Genomic DNA, 12,589 nt, shown 5'->3' with positions numbered 1-12,589 from the left:
CATATTTTTCTCTAGGCCTATAGGTCCTTCCTTTGGTTTATGCCACATCAAACATTGTATTCCCAGAGAAAAATAAGTAGCAACAAGCTATATATATATACAAGCACATATTATTTATCAATGAGGACTCTAGTGCTTATTTGTGACCCCTCAGTAATATTGACAAGAAATGAGCAACAGACAAAATGAAATTTAAATGGCTATCAGAAAGTGGATACAGGCTAAAAGGGGGGGGGGGGGGTAAAAAACAGGGCTCTATAATTGAAGTTCAAAAATAGGTGGTGAGTTTTTAGTGGAATAAACACTCCCCTAGCAAATTTCAACTATAGGTCATGAAAGGAGATTAATGTGAAGCTTGATCATTCTTAAACAATAATATGCATATAAAGAAAGAGAGTATTGCCTAGAGGGTTGTATACTCAACCATGCAGCTTGCCAAGACAATTTTAAGCTCCCATTATAAACTATGCACTCATAGCAGCAAATAGCAGCTATATCAGGCTAAAGGACCAATTACTACAACTTATCTTGAGTTTTTGTGCAAGTCAAGATGGGATTTGTGTTTTATTCTAGTGAGAATAGAAAAAGCATAAAAGGCATTTCTGACTTAAATTCCATACTTTACTCATTGTCAGATCTTTTGCAACTGTTGAAGAAGCAGTTAAGCAAATTCAAGTTTTTTGGCTCCCTGGGTAGGCTAGTTTGCTTTATACAGCCATTTTAGCTAATATCTTACCTTATAATAGCAATTTTAAAAATCATTTTTTTTGCTCCTGTAGAATTAGAGCATATCTAAAATTTGAAGGATGTTTTTTACCAGACAGATAAAAAGTAAAATTCTAGTTGAGTTACTTCTTGCTATCTCAGAAAGAAGTTAGGTTAGGAAAATGAAACTTTCAGGGATGGGTCTACAGGCTAAAGTATATCCTGGGAAGGTATTTTAAAGTACCCACCTCCACTTCTTCTCCCTCTAGAGAGCCCTGAAATTTGACTCCATGACAGGTCTATACCTATCAAAATTTTGACAAACAACATTTTACCTGAATTTTCAGGTACCATTTGCTTTTTCTCTCCCTTTAGTTCTGAAAATTCAATTCCAGGTATTTGAGTAGAATTCTGAGCCATATCAACATTTTATTTCAAAATTTAGGAAATGTATTTGCATATCTTTAAAACCTTATAAATTGGGATTGAGCAAAGTTGTGAAGCTGAGAACAATTTTGTAGTACTTTATTTCAGCTGAAGATCTATTTTGTAAGGTTTCACTTTTATAACACACATAGCCTATTTTTGAAGGTCAGGGCCCTCTAGAGCAAGAATGAGTAGAGATGTGTACTTTGAAATACCTTCCCAGGACATACTTTAGCCTGTAGACCCATCCCTGAAAGTTTCATTTTCCTAACCTAACCCTTTTCAGTGATAGCAAGAAGTCAATCAATTAGAATTTTACTGGATAAAATTACCATCCTTTGGAATAGACTCTGAATAGTCTACCCTAGCCTACTTCTTCAATAGGATTAAAGACAGTCTTAGAATAATGATTTGGCAGCCCATAAATCCTCAACTTATCTGTAAAACTTCACCAAGGCCTGTTTACAGAGCCTAAAAGGAGTCAATGCTTAGAATGCTCCCATGTGGCAATTTAATGGAGCCTCACAATGTTACCTGGAAGAAGTCAATCCTTATAATGATTCCAAATGGCAATTTAAGGTAACAATTATGCCTGGGTATGCCAGAAAACATGGAAATCTTTAAATAATAAGTTTTTCATTGATTTAACCTACTTGCTAATATAGCCTACTACTCAGGGTGTCCTTTAATGTTGATCCCAAAATATGGTGATTTACTAACCTGGCTCAGATCCCTCTTTCTTTTGCAAAATCACTGTCCCACCTTCTTCCAAGCAAATAACTTGATATTCCATTACTTCATTCTTGTCCATATTTATTTTTTGTTGAATGAGATTTTTGTTGAAGAAGGTGAATTATGTACTTACTGCGCTAACCATTCTTTTGAGCACGGTAAGAAAATCACTTACTGCGGTTACTGCCGGCAGTAACTATTCTCGTTCCCAGCGGGTTGGGCAGTAACCATTTTCCCGCTAGGAACGGAAATAGTTACCATTCAGTTACTATAGTAAGTCGCTGGAACACACCCCATATACCTCCCTACAATTTTTGGAACTGGAACTGTTAAGAGTGTCATTCTATTATAATTAAATGATTTAGCACTGGCTTAATTTCCTCCGGATTGGACATATTTCACATTAGTTTGAGGTCAGAGAGAATTGAAAAATGATCTAGCATACTCTCTGGTATATTTGAAAAGATAGGAAGGGTCTGAATTAGTGGAATCTTTGGTTAAATTGTTCAGGTAATATATTGGAAAATGTTGTATTCATACTGTAAAAGCAAAATTATCTAATAAGAAAGTCCTAAATGATAAGACTTTAGCTTTGTTGAGCTACCCTAAACAGAGGATAAAATTCTAGTTTGACTTCTTTTTGTTTTGATTTGGAATTCTACTAGCCTACCAGGCTATAGATTAAATTTCCAGTCAAATTCCAGTTTAGCTACTTTTTGCTATCTTTGAATGGGGTTATGTTAGGTGAATGAAACTTTCAGTGATTAATCCATAGCTAAAAACATACTCTGAGAAGCTATTGCTAAGCTTATGTGATAACCCTCTTCTGTTTTTAAATCTGGGAATTTTGCATACTGGACTGGTCTGTAACTATTAAATTGAAATTGAGCAAAGTTATGACACTAAAAAAGCTTTTTTCTTGTCATTTAAGTAGAAGATTTATTTTGCAAGGGTTTCACTTTTATAACACAAGGGTTTCACAAGCATTTTTAAGGGTGTGGACCAAATATTGAGATTTCCAAATGTCATCATCACTAACCAGCAATTCTACAGGATTTAATCCTTATTTCATTAGACAATGTGATTTGAGGTAATTTAAGGCAAACATTTTTAAGAGAGAGAAAGAGTAGAGTTAGATGCTCCAAAATACTTTCCCATGATATAGTTTAGTCTCTAGACCCATCCCTAAAAGTTTCATTTTCCTAACCTAAACCTTTTTCAAGATAATACAAATTTATCTAAACTAGAATTTTACCAAACAGAAGTTTAACCTAATAATTTGTAATAACATATTGTTCAGGCTAGCCTTTGCAAACCCTACAAATTTTGACTCTTCACAATAAAGCACTATTACAGGCTTAGCCTAACAAAAGAAAATAGCAAACTGCTTAATCTTAATAAAAAAAAAATCCAAAGGGCGTTATATTTCTTCAATACAAAATATATATTAATTTTTGTTTTCAGTAGAATACTAGTTAAGTATAAACCAGCAAATGTTTAAGAATTTTTTGAGGGGGGACAGCTGCCTAAAATTAACAAAATATTTCTGATAAGCACAAAAATATAACAAATTAAGCTAAACTAGAAAATAGTTTTTTTCTCACTGAACAGTTACCATAACACATAATGTGTTGTAAGATTTTTGCAGTACTTGTGCATTATAGCCACCACATTCAAGTTCTATTGAGAAGTTTAGTTTGGCTAATGTTAATGACATAAAATAAAATATGATGAATATATAAAACTTTATCAACAAAATTATGAAAACTACAACAAAGAATCCTGGAATTTGTAAATCAGCATCATATCTAAATATACTGTATCTTACTTTGTGATAGATTGTTTTAACGCCCTACTGTACAGGGGTAAATATTTAAATTATGTATCATAGACAATTATCTGAAGAGTAATCTATTAAAAGTCTGCTGAGCTAACTAGGGAAGTTTTTTCTTTCTTTTTTACTTGCTTTAGCCTGTATCCAGTTCCTGATTGCCATATAAATTCCATATTCATAGTTAAATAACATAAGCCTTTGTATATAGACTATACCTTGTTGCTAATTTTTCTGGGCATAGAATGTTTGATTTGGTAAAGCCCTAGAGAAGGACCTGAAGAGAAAGAAACATAATAAAAAAAAATTCATGCTTCATAATTTTTAGAATAATAGCTGGTAACACATTTTATATTCAACTTTGCTCTACTTTACCCCTCAATCCTCCCAATATAAAAATGTATTGATGAAATTTTCTATTTTCCATTTGTTTTGTCAATCTGTCTCTCTAACTTCATCCCATGTAGCTGTAAATTAAACAAATGTGACAAACAATAACTAGAAAAACAGGTGACAGGAGGTTAAATGCATTGAAAATATGAAATTTGAGCCATAGTTCTGCACATTGGGAGGGGGATTGAGATAAAGCATAGCCTAACTTAACGATTTTATCTTGCTATGTAGGGTAATTGGAAGGTCACTTGTATATCATGCTGTCCTTTTCAGTTTTAGTTGGATAGAAAAAATCCAAAGAAAGTCCCCTTTGAAAAGATAGGAGCCACAAAGTGAGATTGTATTTGTCAAAGCTTGGAGGTTTGTCCCTTCTGTCTGTTTAAACAAAACAGAATCTTAATTGAAGCTTTGTTCATTTCTATCTTAAGGGTGCACAACAATTATGATATAAGGTACTTTTCTTTATTCAATTGTCTTCTTTATTGTCTAAAAGACTTTTTTTAATCTAGATGTTTCATAAATTGCTCATTTTTACCATTTGACCTACTTTGAAATCCCTGGTCTTAAAATTACATTTGACTTTGTTAAAGCTAGGAGACATAGACCTTGTGTTTGTTTAAAGAAAGTGAATAAACATTAGTAATTTGTATTGCACTAAAGCCCTAGGGCCATCACAATTCCAAACAAAAAAGAAACTTCACTTTAGAATATTCAACATTGTCTAACATAACAGAAACAAAGAAAAAAAATTACAAAATTTTACTTCTGCACTCTACTGTCAACATGAGAAATTGTCCAAAATTTTAAAATCTTGTAAGACATTCATCCCTCATCACATTCACCAGCCATCTCTCATCAAACCTACACTTCATTTCTCATCTCACTCAATCCTACAAATGCATCAAATGACCCACTCTCTCATTAGTGCTTCCATAGATATGGTAAGAGCCATCTTGCTTACATTTTATTATATCTAGAAGTTTTCTGTAGCTAAGTCAGTACTTACATATTTCATACACCTTTGTAAACAACCTTAAGATGGTAAAATAGGTTGAATTATCCAAATTTTTAGTTACCACAATATGTTTCAATCATTATTGTAATATAAAGGGCAGCCAATAGTAAAGGACCTGAATAAATATTTTAAGGTAATTAAAAAGGTTTATTACTCAAAAACTTGATAAAACTAAAAGGGACTTCTTAATGATTGATTACTTTAGAATATCTACATTATACACAACAATAAACCTTTGCTATAAAGGGAAAGTCAGTAAGGCCCAAAAACTATTCAATACTAATTGTGCTTTGAGACAGTTTGCTGAATGTCTAAATGATTTTAGATAGTAATGAAGATAAAATGTGGGCAAACTCAACACCAATATGCAAGTAAGTAAGTATGGCAGCACTGACACATCAAGGTCTAAACTGGCAGTGCTAATTTCCACTTTGTGACCCTTTGGCCAATAATTACAATTAAGGGCTGGGGGCCAGAAATCTTGTGCTTTTGTACACCCTCCCTGCTTACCTTTTGCATATTTCTCCATTTGCCTATTTAGAGCTGGTTTACATCTGTCTAACATTACTGACCCCCATTTAAAACAAATAAACAGGCAATACTAGGAATCAAACCTGTATCCCATGGACAAAGGATTTCTTACTAAGAGTGCTTTCCACTTAGCCAAGAACATTATTACGACCAGAGTAGAACAACTATTAAAAAAAAAAAAAAAATATTGAAAAAAAAAACCAAGATGGATTTACAGCCATTTTCACTAATATTCAATACACATTGTATTTTACTTAGACAAGTTATTGTAAGGCAGGTGTCAACAAAGCTCCAGCAGGGATTGCTTTACTTAAGATGCAAACTAGCATGGTGAATACTTAGCTGGTAAAAACCAAATACACTAGCAATGCCAGGAATTAAACCTGTACCCCTTGGACAAAGGATTCCCAAACCAGAGTGCCAACAACTTAGCAAGGAACACAAATGTGACCAGAGAACTATTATTTGAAAAAAGAAATATTGAAAAAAACTCAATTCATGGTTGTTGCCATTTTCTCTACTGTCCCTAAAGGTTAGGTTAAGACATTTTTTAGGTTAAGACAATTTTAAGACAGGTATCAACAAAACTCCATCAGGGATTGTATTTACTTAAGATACAACAAGCAATGTGATTGCATAGCTTTGTGATATTCTAGTCTTAAATAATGATAAAAAAGCAAATTTACATTTGCTATTTGTTTTCCAGACCATTTTAAGCAAAACCATTTGCAACAGCAATACACTCATGGTTAGATTAGTGTCTATCCAAAATGCTTTACAACAGAAGGGACACATTTCTTGCAAAGCAAATACTCAGCTTTAATGCTATTCTGTGTCATCTCTAAAAGATTAAACTGTATCAGGTGTATTTTGATATAAGATACTTCTAAGACTTTTAGCAAGGGGGCAGGCATTTCTTCACAATTTATACAATGTGTAAAAGAGCACCAGGGGGTGAGATTGAAAAAAAACTTTCAGGGATGGGTCTAAAGGCTAAAGTACGTTCTGGGAAGGTCTGCTTACATGGAGTACAAAGAAGCTGTTTCACAGCTTTCCTCAATCCACTTTATAAGGTTTTAAAGATATGCAGACATTTCCTAAATTTTGAAAAAAAAATATTGATATGGCTTAAAATGCTACTCAAATAAAAGGAATTGCATTTTAAGAGCTAAAGCCAGAGTAAAAGAAACTGATAATTAAAAGTTAAGGTAAATCTTGTTTGGTCAAAATTTCAATAGTATAGGTATAGACATTTTGAGTAAGCAATTATCTAAGACTTAGAAATCATCTTTTATATTTTTATGGACGTCTTGAATAACTGAAAATTGACGTTTTTTTTTAAAGAAACTACCAATATCACTACCACACCGTCTTGTAAACAATAATTGTTTTTACCAATCAACATTTATTATAAATAAATTCTATTAAATAGTTTCATTAATTTTTTTTCAAATCCAAATCATATTCAATATTCTCTCCATTCAGATCAATTAACCTACCTAATTGATCAGGTATGGTCATTTTTGGCGCATTGATGTATTATTTTTGATTGATAGGAAGATGTTACCTTTCTATAGGAATCTCACAGAGTAGCATTCCAGGCTCTGTTTTTGGAAGAAAACTCCCAATCAAATCAGAGGTTGTATTCCCATTCATGATTGAACTATCCGCTAGTAAGCAGTGAATATGTATTTTATCATCATTTCTTGTAATAATTTCTGTAATAATTTCTTGTAAATAAAACATAAACCACTATTAAACCGAAATTTATAAATGTCTTTCAAAATAGTAACAAATTTCATTGTTGCTAGATTGGATGATATACTAATTGAGCATTGATCTAAGGGTGAATTAAAATAATCAGTTAAGAAATGATTTACACCCTCTTCATCATACAACCCATTGGGTATAACAACGTTAACCCATTCATGCTTTTTTTTTTCCCTGAATTCAAACGATTTGTTTTAAACTGATCACTAATGTTATACCATGAATACTACAGTGTACATTGAGTTAAAGCTATTTTATAGACAAAGTTTCAGTTTAACGTGATTGGATTAGTTGTATAAGACTATTCAATTTCACTTTTGTCATCACTAATAATAATCAAAACCATTTAATAGAAAAGCATTTTTCTTCATAAATGTAAAATTGTGTTATATTTGTCTAAATTCTCATAATAAGTAGCCTATCTTGCATGCACAATTCTAAGCCAAAGTAAAATGGGAAGGATTATAAAGGTAACAGCTTGGGAACACTTAATCAATGCATAATTTAGGCTCTGAAATCAGTCCTGAAAACTCTATTCTCCTAATCCAACCTATTTTCCAAGGAAGCAAAAAGCCCCCCCCCCCCACATAGAATTTTCCCAGATTGTGGTTCTTGTTGCATGATTGGCAAAGCAATTATTTATTACAGTGTTTTCTTTAGAAGTTTTTGTGTTGCCTAGGGCTATATCTGGCCAACTAACTAAGAGGGAGGAGGGCTGGATTGCAATTTGTCATGATAACAGCCATTGTATTTGGAAAGATGTTAATACTTAAGACAATCACTTATATTATTCATAAAGCCATATTGCTCAATTTTATGGAAAATTTGTACATATTTACCTAAACAGTAGTGCAAAGTCTCATGGGTGTATATGGTAAAATACTAGACATTCTTGTTTTTGCTATCTTAGAAAGGGATTAGTTTAGCAAAATAAAACTTTCAGGGATGAATCTATAGTGGTAAATTTGCAGTTGGCTATATAATTTAGCTACAATGAAAGTGAAAATGTCATTTGATGTCTTTTTTTATGGTCTTTCATAATTCAGTAATTGCTTCTGATGCTAATTGCATCTTGAGCCGTTAAAGGGGCCCCAAGGTATTTTATATGAAATATGAAAGAGCATAAAAAAGAATCCAATTATATTTTTACTTTCATCCTAGCTAAGTTATATAACCCATGCAACTTTACCATGAACTTTACCTTCCCCCCCATCTGATGTGCAAAGATATACCCTGAATTGGAATATACCATGGATTGTTGACAGCAAAGTTTAAAATCATAAGTTTTAGTGTTAATTTTAGTCAACAGTATTCAAAAAATGTACACTTAAATTGAAATGATAGGATAACAATTTATATTTGAGTGATCTAATAAACGAGGTTTGAACTGTTATAAATAAGTATTTTTGGAATATACTGCTCTTGAACAACTTATTTATGATCTAGTGATATGTTTTTAACTCCTTTTCACTCCATGTGGTTACAAAAACCAAATACCTTTTGGGTTCCACTAAGGGCTCAAGATGCAATTAGCCCCCAAAAGTGATTATTGAATTATTAAAGAGCATAAAAAAAGGCATACAATGTTCATGATAGCAAAGTTATATACACAATTGCAAATTTACCTCTATACTATGTCCTGGGAAGGTATTTTAAAGTAGCTACCTTCAGTTCTTCTCCCTTTAGAGGACACTTACCAATTACCTTTTGAAATCTTTGTGTTATAAATGTGAAACCTTGCAAAATGAATCTCCTCAAATAAAGCACAAGAAAAGTGCTTTCAGCTTCACAGTTTTGCTCAGTCCCAGTTTATGAGGTTTTAAAAATTTGCAAATACTTAGGAAAAAGTATTTATAAATAAATATTTAGAAAAAAAACAATTGATATGGCTTAAAATGTTATTGAAATAACAAAAATTACATTTTTAGAACAAAAAACACAGAAAAAAAAATGAAAATTGAGGCAAAATGTGGTTTTGTCAAAATTCTAAAAGATATAAATCTGTCAAATAAGCAATCTTTTAAGATTTAGAAATCAAGGTACAGATGTGTAAGCAGTCCATCATATAAGGAAACATGTTAAGAGCACAATTCTTACTTTGTAAAATGCACAATAATCCTACTTAATATATGTTGCAGTAGAAGAACCTTTATCTTCACTTCTTTCCTTGTTTTTCTAAGAAATTCATGAATTTCTTAGAGCCTATATATTAATAGAGCATATACTCCACCCCTTAATTTGCAAATATATATACCCAGAATTGCATTCTGAAACTAAATATAACCTTCATTTGCATCACAAATGAACTTTTCCCCCATCACTATGTTGAGCAAGTATATTCTATACCCTGATTTGGATATATTTATTGGTGGGGGTAAAGTTCATCTGTGATGCAAATGATGTTATACTTAGATTCAGGATGCAATTCTGGATATATAATTGCAGATTACCTTAAATTGCAGCTTGGAACAATCTAAGGATTTTTCCTTGTAGAAACTCCAGAGTTGATAATACATGACACATAGTTGAATACATACACTTGACTAGTGGTTTGATGTTGCTGATTTGAGTGCTTTCCATTTATACTTCCATTCTTTTGCTGACCATTTGTTGTCAAGATGGTTCTTAAAGCTGTCTGTGGTTTGGGCAGCAATGGTAACTGGCAGTAATTTGTTCTAGAGGTTGGCAACACGGTTGGTAAGAAAATGGGTGTGTTGCCACTTTGAGGAGAAATGCCTGAATAACTGCAAGTTATGTCCCCTTGTACAGGAGTCCTGAGACACCAGAGGAAGAAGATCAGGAAGTGCCTTTGAATTAATAAGTTTATTAACCAGATTTACATCTTCTAGAATTTTAACATCTTTTTTGAAAAAGGGGGATGCAAGGACCATGCCTGTCTCAAGCCTTGGCCAAACAAGTCCTTTATACAAAAGGCTCGGAATTTTAGGAGAACAGGGGGATATTGTTTTTTTTATGAGCCCTAGTGATGAGCTAGCTGATTCTGCTGCCTTCTTTGCATGAGTGCTAAATTTAAGGTGATTGTCAACAATTACTCCTAGGTCACATTCTTCCAACACTGGATAAAGGGATTGACTGTAAAGAGAATAAGTTGTGCTGATATTCTTGTGCCCAAAGTGTAAAACATGACATTTTGACACATTGAAAATGAGTAGCCAGGATTTTGCCCACATGTTAAGGAGATCAAGGTCTTTCTGAAGTTGGGAAGTATCCTCAAGAGTGCTAGCTGGACCAATTACCTTGGAATCATCAGCATATAGTGTCATCCTGCTTTTTAAGTGCTAGAGGAGCATCGTTTATGAAAATATTGAACATGGTGGGACCAAAAACACTACCCTGTAGAACCCCACTGATAACATTTTGAGAGGAGGAGAGAATAGGATTGCCATCTGCATTAAACAGTCTTACATGCTAAACATGATTCCTCAAGAAATCCAGAATCTATTTAAGAATTGTTTTCCTTTAAACCAATAGATTGTAGCTTAAGCTCAATTCTCCTATGACAAACTTTGTCAAATGCTTTTGAAAAATCAAGATGGATCATGTCAACAGGGATTCTCAAATATGCGTAACTTAAGAATTAACTTACATAACAAACTTTTATATTCTTATATTTTTATTATGTGTACATGGGGGTTTGTACCCTTGTTAATACCTTGCTCTTTACACTAAATCTTAAGTTTTGTCCCAATTCTTTAAGAATAACCACTGAAGCAAAAAGTCTGTAGAAGTGCTCTTTATGCGGTGGACTTTATGCAGTACTCTAAGAGCACTTAGTGCTCTTTATGTAGTGGACTGTTTGTGCATCTATGCCAAAATCAGAAGAGGATTAACATAGAATCTTGACAATACTTTCCTAGAATATGTTTTTGGCCCTGGATTCATTACTTAAGGTAAAATTCTAGTTAATTGACTTCTTGCTATCTCAGAAAGGGTTTAGGTTAGGAAAATGAAACTTTTGGGGATGAATCTACAGACTAAAGTATGTCCCAGGAAGGTATTTTGAATTAACTACCTCCACTCCTTCTCCCTCTAGAGGGCCCTGACCTTTGATGACCTTTAAAAATATGTGTGTTATAAAAGTGAAACCTTGCAAAATAGATCTTCTGCTTAATTCAAGTACAACAAAATTGTTTTCAGCTTCATAACTTTGCTCAACTCCATTTTATAAGGTTTAAAAGATATGCAAATACATTTCCTAAATTTTGAAAAAAATGTTGATATGGTTCAAAATTCTACTCAAATAACAGGAATTGCATTTTCAGAACTAAAGGCAGAAAAAAAGCAACTAGTAACTTAAAATTAAGGTAGAATGTTGTTTTGTCAAAATTTCAATAGGTATAGACCTGTCATGTAGGCAAATCTCAGGACCCTCTGGAGGGAGAAGGAGTGGAGGTGGGTACTTTAAAATACCTTCCTAGGACCCATCCCTGAAAGTTTCATTTTCCAAACCTAAACCCTTTCTGAGATAGCAAGAAGTCAATTAACTAGAATTTTATCATTACTTAAAATTTCTTTTACCTCAAGTAACCCCTTTCTAAGATAGAAAAAGTAGTTCCTCTAGAATTTTACCCTATATAAATCCTATATAACTTTTCGTTGACAAAATGGCACGTGCCCCCAATACCTCAGATTCAAAAGAGCTAGTATAAAAAAGCACTGAGTAAAACAAGGCAATATGTGATGTAGCTTTTTCCCAAGGTAGCTAATTGCTTTCACTTACCTAGCGAGTGAATTTTTTTTACCAATTCGGTCATTTATTTAGTTTTGTGCGAGTAGCATTACTTTTTGCTCATCGTATATATAGTTACTTTATTGTTTTTAGTTGTTTCGTTCTCATTTTCGTTTAAAAAGTTTGAACGTGCTTCGTTCTGACTTTCTCTTATTGAACTGAAAACGGGAGGCGGTTGTCCTCCCAGAGTATTTGTATTGTTCGTTGAGTATTTTTTTACCAAAAAAAAAAAAACATTCTCGATCTTCACTGAGTATTGATCTAACATTCATCAAGGCAAGACCTCGCTTGTGACTGTGAGAGTTTAATAGCTGCATCCTGATTTTTCAAATCTTTGTGCTGTTTTTTACGGGGCCCCTTACATTTTTATATGAAGAAAGGGGCCCATGCCTGTAAGTCCCTTTTATGTGTCATTTTGCTAATTTGATTTACGGAG

The 12,589-nt window shown here is 33.0% G+C and overlaps 1 protein-coding gene across 1 annotated transcript in view; it reads right to left on the bottom strand.

The window, feature by feature from the left end:
• LOC136033005 (DNA polymerase subunit gamma-1-like) overlaps positions 1 to 12,237 on the bottom strand; it is a 118,659-nt gene extending 106,422 nt beyond the window's left edge. The window contains exon 1 of the mRNA XM_065713534.1: positions 12,145 to 12,237. The gene's annotated coding sequence lies outside the window, so the exon portion shown is untranslated. The remainder of the gene's footprint in view (positions 1 to 12,144) is intronic.
• Between the last annotated feature and the right edge of the window lie 352 nt (positions 12,238 to 12,589).

This window comes from Artemia franciscana, chromosome 11 (assembly GCF_032884065.1).
Source record: "Artemia franciscana chromosome 11, ASM3288406v1, whole genome shotgun sequence".
In the NCBI taxonomy this organism is placed as follows: Eukaryota; Metazoa; Arthropoda; class Branchiopoda; order Anostraca; family Artemiidae; genus Artemia; species Artemia franciscana.
This window is presented reverse-complemented; position numbering and strand designations above follow the sequence as displayed.